This window comes from Lissotriton vulgaris, chromosome 1_1 (assembly GCF_964263255.1).
Source record: "Lissotriton vulgaris chromosome 1_1, aLisVul1.2, whole genome shotgun sequence".
NCBI lineage: Eukaryota > Metazoa > Chordata > Amphibia > Caudata > Salamandridae > Lissotriton > Lissotriton vulgaris.
Window position 1 is genome coordinate 67160194 of NC_141685.1, and position 14194 is coordinate 67174387.

General features: G+C 41.9%; 1 pseudogene; it reads left to right on the forward strand.

Annotated features, from left to right (window-relative positions):
• The first annotated feature begins 4956 nt into the window (after nt 1–4956).
• LOC147737324 (uncharacterized) overlaps nt 4957–14194 on the forward strand; it is a 57683-nt pseudogene continuing 48445 nt past the window's right edge.

Sequence of the window (14194 nt, forward strand, 5' to 3'; positions counted from 1 at the left end):
AGCCTGGGCTTGTGGAGAGAGCAGTCCTGGGAGAGAGGTTCTTATCTTGAAAATCTTCAGCTCAGGGAGGGACAGGAACAGGCTGGGGCTGTGGATGACTTGTGCAAATTCTTCATTAGGTATGTTTAACTGCGGTTTCTCATGATGTTCAGTTTATTACTTGAGCCAAATGCACTCAGTGCATTTTACACCGCCTGGGTGCTGCTTCAGGACTGAGGAGGAATACTTCTGTGATATCTCTTTTAGTGAGTTTCTTGTGGCTGTAAAATCCCATTTAGAGCGCTGTATTATCAGAACATCGTGCTTGTCTAACCTGCCTGCAGCTAGACAATGTTTTTTTGAGACAGACTGCATGTGTGATTTGAGGCTGATGAAATATTGCGCGCTGGACATCAGCCTGGATGTACCTAGAAGTAGAAGTAGTAGGGGAACATCCTATCAAACCTTACTATGAATAAGGCTCCCTTGCTGAAATTCATCTGTCTTTTTGCAGTGCCAGTTGAGGAAGTGGTAGAGCTAATAAAGAAAGTGGGTGGAGCCAATAAAGGAAGTGGGTGGAGCCTGAAAAAGTGGGTGTGGCTTCCGACAAAGATTTGAGCACCTGCACTTCATATTTTACAAATTAAGCACTGTTTAGGAGTGATATGAGATAGCTCAGTTGATGGATTTGAAGCACTGCTAATGTGATCAGACAATTTATCAAATATTCATTGCTTTATGGAATGGTAGTTCATAAAGTCAATCAGAGCCTGGCTTCCTTCAAACTGTGCTTCTAGTCATCTGTTGCTTGGGGTCTGGGTGGATGGAGGAACCCTTCACAGGGTTAACTGGTCCTTGCAGTCAGTTGTCAATTTAGGAGAGATTACTGGTGCTGGAGTTGATCTGAAAACCAATTAAGAGTAGTGTTCAAAGGTCACCGACCTAAAGAGGCTGTGGATAAGGTAGCAAAGGTCCAAGAATTCCAAGGCATTAACAACGCTTAAATAAGCCGTGTTTGTGGATGAATAAAGACACACTCAAAGCTCTGGACCTCTTGGGCTTCATGTAGAAAAGCAGGTTTAAGGAATGGTGAGTGTGTACTCCATAGAAAATCTCGAGAGTTTTTCCAAGATTAATATCCGTTCTTTTTAAATTGTGGTACAAAGGACAGAGCTATTTTTCATTGCAGAAAGGTGTCTTTATTATTTTTCATAGAACATGGACAGCCGACACGTGTTTCGCCCCCTCTTGGCGATTTGCGCCGGGGCTTTCTCAAGGCTGTAGAAGAAGATGAAATAGATTGTTAAGTTGTGCGATGTGATAGCAGTTGACCCCAAGAGGAACAGAGAAATCACCTAAGGTGCAAGAGTGATTGGGATGATTTATGGTATCATAGCATCAAGGCCTTATCTGCGTTTTCTGGTAGTGGTGAATCATGAGTCAAGTACAGTGATTGTGACTAGAGTTATACTGAGATAGCGCAAGCTAAAAAGTACAAGAAAACAGTGAAACAGGTGTGTTTTTTAAAAACAGCAAAGTATTTGAGAGTAGTTTCTCGATGTTCAAATTTCTTTTGGCAACCCAAAAAGTGTCCCAAAAGTACCAGGTCAGAGAAAGAGTGGGTAGACAAAAAGGAAAGAAATCACAGCATAATAAACAGTATACAATAGTAATACCTAATTTTACTTTTCTGGCGTAAATTATTTTGGTTTCCAAATAATTTCAATGTCCAAAATAACGTAAATATAATTTTTCAGGAACAGAGATTCTTCTGTCAATTCAAAAAGGGATTATGAATACATTAGTTTTTGTAACCAAGTCCGATGCTTCCGCATAGCATGTAAAATAAACACTTTTAGCAAATAAGGAGTGCAGAAAATACTTTCAGTGTTAGAAGCATACATCTATGATAACAAGTGATCAGAATGGTTCACATTTGCTCACAGACTTTGTATTGTGTTATTACATTTTGTAGGCATTGCTGTTTTATTCACTGTATCAAAATTTGTCTAACCCTGCATGATAGCACCTCTACTCATAAAAATTGGACCTGGCTGTTATGCCTTCATAACAGGGATTGCCAAATGAGGGACATGTATTAGGGGGTAGCTCGAGCTGTTAGTAGCCAGAGGAGGTAACATTAAAATAAAGCGTACATATGAGATAATCAAATACAGAGTAGCCTATATTTTATAGGGTTTGCTTAGTTTCTATATACAAGAACACTTAGTTTAAAAATAGCAAAACTGCACACATTTGTTACATTTAAAAGGAGAGATAGTTCCTGTCTTTGGTTATTTATCAAAGTTGGACATTATTTACGTGATAATACAAGTATTTCATTTTCTTGTCAAATCGGCGTAAAAAGGGCCACATGATTTTAGCTTAACCACATTTCAGTACAGACACTGTTTTTTAAAAAAAACAGTTTTACACAGCTAGATGCGACTGGTGGTAAAAAGAACCTATAATGTGCAGGCGACTGTACAGCTCGTAGCGTCCAAATAGTACAGATTAAGAAAGAGCACATTGAGTGTAAGTGTGTTCCCCTTCACACCATATTAATTGTGTCAAAATAAATGTTAATGCCCACAAGGTTTACGTAGGCAAATCGTAGATTACATCGCGTTTACTATATTGCGGGGCAGAGACAAAGAACACGCAGGTATATTTAGGTTTAAATAAACGGGGACAAAATGCATAGTTTTGCATTACAATACGGAAGTCAGCGCGAACACTGCGGTAAACTTTCTGTCCCGAAAATAAGGGCCGGCATGCGAGTAAGTTACACACGCCCGATTAGTCGGCGTTCCCGAAAAGCTTACTTGTTAGGCTAATGCCCTCTCCGGTCCCTGCTCCTAGTCCTCCAAATGTCAAAGCGGTTCTCGGGTTGAATCCCAGCGGTTCCCACGCCCGCGGTCACACGGTAGTTAATGGGTGTGAACCGGAAGGTGATCCGGAAGGGCGTGTTATCTAGGTTAACTACTTCCCTTTAGATTTTGTTATTATAATTGTTAGGGGACCCGATTTGCGCGTGAAAAGGACTGTGCTATGTAAGTTTATAAATACTATATATATATGCTTCTAACACTGAAAGTATTGTCTGCACTCCTTATTTGCTAAAAGTGTTTATTTTACATGCTATGCGGAAGCATCGGACTTGGTTACAAAAACTAATGTATTCATAATCCCTTTTTGAATTGACAGAAGAATCTCTGTTCCTGAAAAATTATATTTACGTTATTTTGGACATTGAAATTATTTGGAAACCGAAATATTTTACGCCAGAAAAGTAAAATTAGGTATTACTATTGTATACTGTTTATTATGCTGTGATTTCTTTCCTTTTTGTCTACCCACTCTTTCTCTGACCTGGTACTTTTGGGACACTTTTTGGGTTGCCAAAAGAAATTTGAACATCGAGAAACTACTCTCAAATACTTTGCCGTTTTTAAAAAACACACCTGTTTCACTGTTTTCTTGCACTTTTTAGCTTGCGCTATCTCAGTATAACTCTAGTCACAATCACTGTACTTGACTCACGATTCACCACTACCAGAAAACGCAGATAAGGCCTTGATGCTATGATACCATAAATCATCCCAATCACTCTTGCACCTTAGGTGACTTCTCTGTTCCTCTTGGGGTCAACTGCTATCACATCGCACAACTTAACAATCTATTTCATCTTCTTCTACAGCCTTGAGAAAGCCCCGGTGCAAATCGCCAAGAGGGGGCGAAACACGTGTCGGCCGTCCATGTTCTATGAAAAATAATAAAGACACCTTTCTGCAATGAAAAATAGCTCTGTCCTTTGTACCACAATTTAAAAAGAACGGATATTAATCTTGGAAAAACTCTCGAGATTTTCTATGGAGTACACACTTAAAGAGGCTGTACCTCGAAACTGGGCTGTTGTGATCAGGAATTATGATTGTCAGCAGCTTCCTCCTAACCGGCAAGGACACTGTATTTTACTTTTAGGCTTCAACTGTGACATCAGACATCAGTATATGTTCTGCAGCTTTCCTCCCTCAGTGTCTCTCCCCTCTTTATAGTAGCTCCTTCCTCATCCCACGTTTCTGTCTTGTAGCCACCTGACTGTGACAAACTCACAGACATTTGTTTCTCATTCACAGAATCAAGGAGCTGATGAACAGACCTAAAAGCCCCCTGCACCCAAATACTCCTGACCAGCATTACCAGAAGAAAAAACTGTATCTGTGTGAAGAGTCTGCAAAAACATCCACTTGGAAGCTTGATCCGTTTACACGCTATACAATACATTCAGGGGAAAAACAGTGAACTAGCTTAAGCAAGACCTTCATACAGAGCTCCTCTTTAGGGACAGTTTGAAGCTCCATACCATGAATAATCTTCATCAGTCTACGGAGTGAGAAATGTTTGCTTAGAGCTTGCATTGATATGTTCCTCAGAGGTTTTGTTCTGGCAAGAAACCATATTTGTGTACGGATTCGGAGAAGAGTCTCACTCAGAGCTCATATCTGTACATGCATCAGATGATCCATACGAGGCTGAAGCATAGTTGTGCACAGAGTGTGACATCATTTTCATTGTAATATCAGATTAGGACAAGCATCAGAATATCCATACTCTGGAGAAACTATACCATTGTAAAGAGGATTAGAAGAGCTTGACTCACCAACAAAATCGGGTGAATTACCATTGGTTGCCTTTTATGGGAGACATCGTAGTGTACATACAGTGAGAAAGCTGCACTACGGGCTCTTTGTTACACAGGCATCAAAATGTTTGTTCTGAGTATATGTCATACCAGTGTATGAAACGTTGGATAAGTTTCACTGAGACAAAAAGCATCAGAGAGTTAATTGAGGTGAGAAACCTTATCAGTGAGAAACACTTTGCTGTGAAGAGCACACTGTTACATCATAGGGTTTCTCACCATATGGATTCTATATGTACTGAATGAGGACAGGCTTCACTTGTAAGACAAATATGTTAAGTCACCAAAGAATCCTCACTGGTGAGAAACCCTGTTGGTGCACAGAATGTGGAGAACACTTCACTCTGACAAGCACATTAATCATACATCAGATAATCCATACTGGTGAGAACCCCTACAACTGCACTGAATGTGGAAAAAGCTTCAGTGAGCAACGTAGGCTGGTGAAGCATCGGAAAATCCATACTGGTGAGAAACCCTTTCAATGTACAGAATGTGGAAAAAGCTTCACTTGGGCAAAAGCACTGCTTGTTCATCAGGGAATCCATACTGGTGAGAAACCCTATCAGTGAACCGAATGTGGGAGAAGCTTCAGTGTGAAGCACACCTTGAAGCAGCATCAGAGAATCCATACTGGTGAAAAACCCTTTCAAAGTACAGAATGTGGGAAAAAGTTCACTCGAGCAAGTTAACTGCTTTTTCATCAGAGAATTCATACTGGTGAGAAACCGTACCACTGTGCTGAATGTGGCAAGAGCTTCAGTGTAAAACACACCTTGGTGCAGCATCAGAGAATCCATACTGGCGAGAAACCCATTCAATGTACAGAATGTGGAAAACGCTTCCGTATAAAGAGCACACTGTTATCACACCAGAGAATCCATACAGGTGAGAAACCCATTCAGTGTACAGAGTGTGGGAAAAAGTTCACTCAGAAGGGAAGCCTTTTGGCACATCAGAGAATCCATACTGGTGAGAAACCGTACCACTGTGCTGAATGTGGCAAAAGCTTCAGTGTAAAGCACACCTTGGTGCAGCATCAGAGAATCCATACTGGTGAGAAACCCATTCAATGTACAGAATGTGGAAAACGCTTCCGTATAAAGAGCACACTGTTGTCACACCAGAGAATCCATACTGGTAAAAAACTCATTCAGTGTACAGAATGTGGGAGAAGCTTCAGTGTGACGTACAAGCTAGTGCACCATCAGAGAATCCATACTGGCGAGAAACCCTACCACTGTGCTCATTGTGACAAAAGCTTCAGTGAGAAGTACACCTTGAAGCGGCATCAGAGAATCCATACTAGTGAGAACCCTACCACTGTGCTGAAAGTGACAAATGTTTCAGTGTGAAGTGGAACCTGGTGCAGCATCAGAGAAACCAGGCAGGTGAGAAACCATTTCAGTGTACAGAGTGTGGAAAACGCTTTAGTGTAAAGAGAAAACTATTGTCACATCAGAGAATCCATACTGGTGAGAATTCCTATCAATGTATAGAATGTGGGAAAAGCTATCTTCATAGATCCCATTTGTTAATACATCAGAGAATGTATACTGGTGAGAAACCCTTTCAGTGTACAGAGTGTGGAAAAGGCTTCAGTGTAAAGAGAACACTGTTGTCATACCAGAGAATCCATACTGGTGATAAACCATTTCCAAGTACAGAATGCAGAAGAAGCTTCACTCTGAAGAAAAAGCTTTTGGTACGTCAGAGAATCCATACTGGTGAAAACCCCATAACTGTACAGAATGTGGAAAATGATTTATTGAGAGCGGAGAACTGGTGAAGCATCAGAGTCCATACTGGTGAGAAACCATATAATTGTAGAAAGTGTGAGAAAAGATTCACTCTTATGAAAAATATGTTAAGCCATCGAAGAATCTACACTAAAAACCCTATTTGTGAACAGAATGTGGAAAATGCTTCAATCTGAACAGCACACTGTTAAGATATCAATAATCCATACAGTGGAGAAACTAAATAAAGTTACAGATTATAGGAAAAACTTCACTCAAAGGAAGATCTGTTCCAGCATTGGAGGACACCTACTTAGTCAAAGGCAGATGTAGTGTGGAAAATGTGAGAGTAATCCACACTGAGGAGAAACCCTCTTTGGGCACAGCATTTGGAGAAAGTTTCACTCAGACAAGCAAACTGTTCACACATCAGATGATCTATACTGCTGAGAAACCCTACCACTGCACAGAATGTGATAAAAGCTGCAGTAAGAAGTGAAACCTAGTAACTTTGAAGAAGCCATCTCTCCAAACTGAATTTAACATCCAGGAGATTCAGCGATGACAGTCTATGGGATTCCGTGACTGGCGTATTGCAACATAATAAGGCAAGCACCTTTTGGAACATAATCTCTCCAAGCATGAGTGCAGTCTGGAAATTTGTTTCATGTCCAATCTCACATTATGATTGGTAATCTTGCAAACAGGAGTTGTATAAAAATTGTTAGGCATAGTAAAGTGATGGAACTTGAAATACTTGGACACTTTGAGAGTGGCTTCCTAAAAGAATAACATTTATCACAACTAAGAAAGGCTGAAAATTGGCATGGTCAGGAAGGGAAGACCTCATGAAATGCAAATATGTATTCTTAGTATGGTAGGATCTCTTGCTTCAGTTAAAGTTCATTGTAGGACCGCTACACTGCACTGAATCAATTGCTCTGCCGTAGGGCTTACGGTCACATAACATGAGGCGCTGGCAGTTGTAGCTCAAAATGGTACGAATCCTGTGCCTGGACCTAGAGGCCTGTGGGGGCAAAGACACAAGATATTGTGATCTCCAAGGAGGGGACACGTCATTCCCTCTCATCCACCTGTACTATATTTGCCCCTTGTCTGCTGCAGGGGGGTATTGATCCAGCTACTCAGTGGCAGAGATAGACAGTGACCAACCTCAGACCTCGCTTTGGGGAGGTAGTATGCTGTTTTTTGGGATGCCCAGGGGTGTCCTTATGCGAGTTCAAGTGCATTGCCCACTATCATTAAACTGGTTGGTGTCTTTGTTGAGGTGGTTCAAGAAAGAGATCCCTAGAAAATCACTGTGATGTTTGCTGTAATCTGCTAGTTTATCAGCCCTTCTCTTGTCAGTGGCATGAGCAATGTGACATCATTGCTTAGCATGAGAATGGATTCAGGTCCTATCTATGTTTCCTATAGGCTGTCTCACCATGGCATATGGCGGATAGCCATCGGAGATGGAGATTTGGTTATTGTCTTCTTGGCACACAATGCTATTCCCCACTTAAGGGAATATGGTGATGTAAATATATGGTGTAGCAAGGAGTGTGGTGGTGCACCCATCTGTCATACCTTGTGGAGATCTGATCGAGGAGAGGGGCCTGCACCCTCCAGAAGAGAGCTGGTCTTTAGTTAAAGTTTATATGAGACAATAGAGCCACAGAAGAGGATGATGTGCTCGTCCCCCTTGTATGTAGACTTCCTCATCCCCGACTTTGCGGTCAGCCATACCATGCATTGGCTTTTTAGGTTGAGTAGCCACCCTTATTGGCTTTAAAGCAGGAATGGTTGGTCGTGGTTGTCGGAGAGTGTGGGGCAAATTTGAAGAGAGGGGGCTCTGATGCGGCTTGTAGCCCTGTGAATGCTGTGGCATAATCATTCCACTGTCAAGTGATAGATGTTAGTGTTATCAGAGTAGATTATTATGGATATTTAAACAGGTGTTTGACAAATGGAGAAATTGCAAATGGCCACACAAATATTAAGGCCTAATGAGGTTTGCATCAAGTCTAAGGGAAAAGGAAAAATTCCCAAGCAATGTGTACGGGATGTACAAGTCTCTCAGGTGAATAGGGAAGATGAATCTGGAGGAAAGATACTAGATCTCCTTTACCAAGTTCCATAAGAAACTTTGTGTCCAAGCATTTCTTCTCAGCGAATGATGGAAAGACAATCCAGAAGAGTATCCCAGGAGATAATCCAGCAAAAGCAAGTGGTGATTTAGGGGGACAAAACGGTATGGATATCATCGACTCGACAGGCTCAGGCTTCAGAACAGAAGTAGAAGCTGATGTTCGAAGCACATGAAATTATTGTAGATGCCACACTAAGCTGCAATGAGTGGAGTCTATGGTGAATAAATCTCTCCCTCCTTATTCTCAACAGGTGAAACTATAAATCCAACAATGTCCTCTGCCTCATTGAGTGTAATATTGCTTATGCAAGGCACTCTAAAAAGAATTTTAGAAGTGCTGGTTCTACTAGATAAGAATCAACAGTACCAAATAAAAATCAACAGACCCACACATTTCAACAGCAAAATATAACTGGGGAATTACAAAATGTGAACATTTGATGACTTCCTTAAATAAGACCAGTAAACAAGTCTCTAGAAAACTTCCATAATGTTTTGTCAGGAAATTTGGTAGAAGACCATGTTTCAGATGTCGATATTGCCTTAGATGACTTGACTAATAATTATTTAGGAGGAAATGGGACGGAACATATCTCTTACTGGCCAATGGTGGTTAGCTTGCACTTTCTAACAGCGGGTAACAGAACCTCTCCTCAAACTTTAATCTGTCCTATTTGTGAAATCAAAGGAAATTGCATCAGCAGGGGCACACAACATTGAAAAAAGGGCCTCTGTGCAAAAAGTGGCAGGCAAGAGAAGAATAAAGAATGGTTAATTCCAGCAGTTCTCTGTGCCATATTTTAAGAGGAGCTAATTTGGCTACTTGTAAAAGAATGGTTTAACTTGACTGGCTCTCCTTGCACTGTGTTATATAGATCTAAAATTATTTATTTTAATGTACTGAATTATGATTTATTTTGAACTTCCACCATGCTATAGATCTCTAAAACGTACCAAAGACGTATTTTCCTAAACTATGTTCATACTGAATGAACGTACTTATTTATATTTGAAGTATTTGTTGAATGGGAGTGAATTGGTTCTATAAGAAGTACTTTTGAAATATTATTTTAAGTTTACTAAAACCGCAGATTAATCTGTAATTTTGAACGGGTATTATTAATGCCTAAATTCAATACATACCATTAATAGAAATGTGGTGTGAATCTGTATTATCAATGACTGATGCCCCTGTACATGATTACATTCTCATTTCCTAGAATGAACTAAAATGTAGGTGTTAATTTTGGGATCATTCAGAGTAATTAATACAATAGCATTGTTTAAAAAAACTTAATAAATATTTAATTTGTTGAGTAATTTGTTTTATGGTATGGATAAATTAATGTTTATCATAAGCAACTGTCATTACAATAAATGTTTCTAATTTAACAGCCGTGAAAAAGCCTTTTTGTTGTGAAACGGTTGTTGGGTGTGGTAGTATCGAAGTAAACAGTACATTCACATGTGGGAATATTATGAAAAGGAAGAGTTGAAATAGTGTCATTGTCTTCAATCTTTGACTTGAAGAGACAATTGGAACAATAAAGAGATTACGACATGGACGACTGACAACGTGTTATATTGCACTTTATTTGACTCATTTTCTCAGCAAATCTTTTAAATGTAGACCATGTTATCCTCCTATAGGAGATTTAGCTCCAAGAGAACCCGAATATTGATGGTATCATATCAATATGTAAACTCAGCCATGCTAGGTGATACGGTTGATTATGTGGAGACCTTTTAATGTTGATATGCACACGAAAAATAAGAAAGGTAAGAAGGATAGAAAGTATAAGTATGTGGGCACAAATATCAGTGGTTGAAATTCAGGTAAAACAAAATCGAACTGAAATGTTACTCTTAGCTAATGTATATCTCCATAAGGATATAACGTCAGTTGTATAATAGTCCTCTCACTAACTGTTCAGCTGTTGCATCCTCAATTGAGTCCAGCATTACTTGTGATTGGTTGACCAGAAGTGGCTTAATCAGCTTAAATGGCCGCTCTGCCCATGTTAATCCAGCTAGTTCGACTTTTAGGTTTGCACTCATCACTATTCAGTTGACTGTTTTTGTCCCCAGCGATACATTTAACCTATTTTGTTATTTTAATATAATGCATTGTGAAGGAAGTGGTTTGGGGTTTTACAAGGACCACTTATATTAAAGGATTCATTTTTAACAGAAAAGGTTTTATTTCTGTATGTGTTCCTTGTCTGTATTCATTTTTGAAAGCAGAAAAATACAGAATATTGTGCTTTTCGTGAGTGACTTTTCACACTGCCCTGTATGAATTCCAAGCACACATCTGAATACAAAAACAGCACGGGAGTAAAAAAACAGGATGGGATTTCCTTAAATGTAGGCGTATGCTAACATATATTTCTATATATTGCTAATATTTACATGTGGGTGTACTGTTCTGCTATAATGACTGCTTAATTTGCTCAAACGCAACAGGCATTAAAGTATGAGTGCATATTTATCAGTAAAATAAATGTGGAAATACACCATGTTACGACTCCATATATTATTAAAAAGTGAAATAAATATGGATAAATACCAATGAGATTGCGGAAAGATAAATATGGATCAACACAGATGTAAATTGTGAAAAAAAAAATACCAAAAAAACGGGAGCCCTAATCATAATTTGCAAATAACCGAGCCCTCTCTCGATGCAACTTGACTTTCTGAAGCAGTTGTACGGTGAGGCTACTCTTACACGACGTGGGGGGCAAACTGGACGCTTGGATACAGGATGCCAGACTGTTCAAATCCCAATTGCTGAGTCTGAGGGGCTGTGCTACCCCAGTGCAGGGGAAGGGTCTAACAGCAACTCAGTCAACATACCAAAGGAATCCGAATTGAGACCGCCTGCCAATAGTTCTTTTTTTTTTTTTAAGTTTCAAAGACCGTTATTAGTTATTGCACATGTCGTACACAGCACAGGCCTACAACCCGGAGGCCGGCCGCTCTGACTAGTAAGGGAAAACAACAAGTCATATCTCGCACAACACAGCCTTTCAGCCGACAACCCGAAGGTCCGGCGGCAAAATGATACACGAGGGCGGATCGTACTCACTGCCCTATGAGAGCCTTACTGTGTCCAGTAGTGTGTGTAGTTTCCCATACCATGCTCCACCATATACGTTAGCTATGCGTCTAAGTAGGTCTGCACATAACCACAAAACTCTAAAGTAACACCTCCCTCCCCCCGTCCATGCACATCTGTCCCCAGTCAATTCAGGAATGTACGCTTCTTCCCACAGCAAGAACAGCACTAATCTATATCCCCAAGAGTACCGCGATGGTCATGGGTCTCCCTCCTGCGCCTAGCAGCCTTCCACGGGGGGGGGGGGGGGGGTCCTGATCCAGTCGCCTGCCACCCAACAACCGGGGACTGCTCAGGGAACTAAACAAGAATGACCCTGTGCCATCTACCGGTTGCCTCGATTCCCGTCCCCCCCCCCTGGACCGTCGCCCAGAACTGTGTCGACAAGTCCAGAACTACTCCTCCTCAGTAGTCAGCACATCCCCAAGCACCACTTCAACCTCGAGTCTCCCCTCATCCTCCGCTGCATCCGCCTCCCCAATTTGAAGGCAGGATTTGTAAAGTCCCCAGAAGTTCTTCGGACGACTGGTTGGTGGTAATAGCTCACTGTAATGCTCCGATTGGGTGCAGCAATACATCATGTCATGCGCCCATCTTTTCACCGTGGGTAGTGGTCCTCTCATCCAGCACAACGCAAGTACTCGTTTGGCCATTAGCATTCCCATGTCCGCAAGGCGTCTAACAGCCACGGGCAGAGGCTTGGAGTATTCTATTAGCGCCAACACCGGGTTTGGGGTCAGATCCGTACCGAGGATCTCATTCAATTTTACATAAACTTTGTTCCAATAGTTACTGATCCCCTGGCAAGTCCACGCCAGGTGCAAAAAATCCGCGACCGGCATGTGACAGCGTTTGCATTCTACCGAGTGCCGGAGACCATATCTATGCAGTCGCTCTGGGGTGTAATAGACTCTCTGAAGAAATTTAAAATGAATCAACCTATGTCTACCATTGAGCGATATCCTCTTCATGCTCATGCAGCAGTATCTCCACATGGTGTCCTTAACGACGGTTTGCCAGTCCTGTTGCCAAGCGGATCTAGCCCTCATGCCTGCCAATAGTTCTACCAGCGGGGTGCGGATCTACCTGTTATTAATCTACCTTCAGCATCATGTCCTTACGTTGCGGTACTAACCGGAGTCCTGGGATTTAATAGCAACCAGGGAGAATCCCTCAAGAACCTCAAAAAACAAATCTCTACATTGGCTCTCGCGGCACAGATGTTTTCTCCTCACTAGAGCTGGGGACATTATTCTAACCCAGAGGGTTTCCAGGATTGGGAAATGCTGTAAAGACAAAACTGGGGCCTGCATTGTTATCAATTTTAGGGATCCAAAACAGGCATCGGATTTGTTTTTAATACGGTAGATCTATTGGTGCAGGTGCAGAATCCAGCAGTGTCTATCATCCACTGGGCTATTTTTATAGACGTTTCCTGGGTAGGCTCCATCACCCTGCACGACGCCCCCTGCCCTCTATTCCCAGTTGTGCCCAACATCCCCCTCATATGGCTGACCCCTGTGAGATGCTGCACCTGTAAACAATAGATTTGAGGTCTTAGAAGGGGTGGATTGACTCCCTGACCCTGCTGAGTGCATGGCCCAAGAGACCTTCAGTCAAGAACTTCACCAGATGAGGTTGTTGGGATTGCCTGATGCTCAAGTCAGTAGCTAAGAACATTGCCCGGCCAGGATGCACCGTGGGTAGAGCAGGGCCTGACGGAAGCCACACCGTAGCCACGGAGCTACTCTGTCCCAGGAATGAAGGCCTTCCCAATATGAAGAAGGGAGATAGGAGGAGGAGGGTGATTCCAAGGGCTGGAGCAACAGAGGGGCTTGTAAATTTGAGCGTTGTTACTAGTATTATTATTATGGGGTGTCTGCCCAGGGTGAACAAGCGAAAGCCAAAAGCGGGTAGGGCTCTGCCAGACACCAAACCTTGTCTAATACTGTAGGAAGGTGGCTACCTGACTATGGTTACCCCAGATTTTTTTGCCTTGTGTTTAGCTGGTTTTCGACTTAGTTGGCCTGGTTCCCTGCTAATCAGGGCCCCAAGCTATCTGCTCTCTCTGTAAAATGGATTCCATGTACCCTAGGTGCATAACTAGATTGGCTTGGGTCACCTTATCGGCGGCCCCTGTACAGAGCACTATGGGTGCCCAGGGCATGGGTGCATCCAAGGCCTACCAGGGGCTGCAGCATATCTTTTGCCACCCCTGGCTGGCTATCTAAAATTGACACAACTGGCTGATCACTCAGCTGGGGCAAGGTGGTGTAATCACCCCTTGCTTAGATATAGTATACCTATATCTAAACCTAACTGGACACATATAAACCTATAAGCCACTCCTATGGCAGGCCTTAACAATCCTGGAGGCAGAGTGCGTGATTTAATGTGAGATGGGACTCTAGCATGAGCTGAGCCTGTCTGCAGCTGTCGGGACCAATGCCCTTAGCTGTTCCGGGATAATGCCAAACCATATACTATTAAGTGCATTA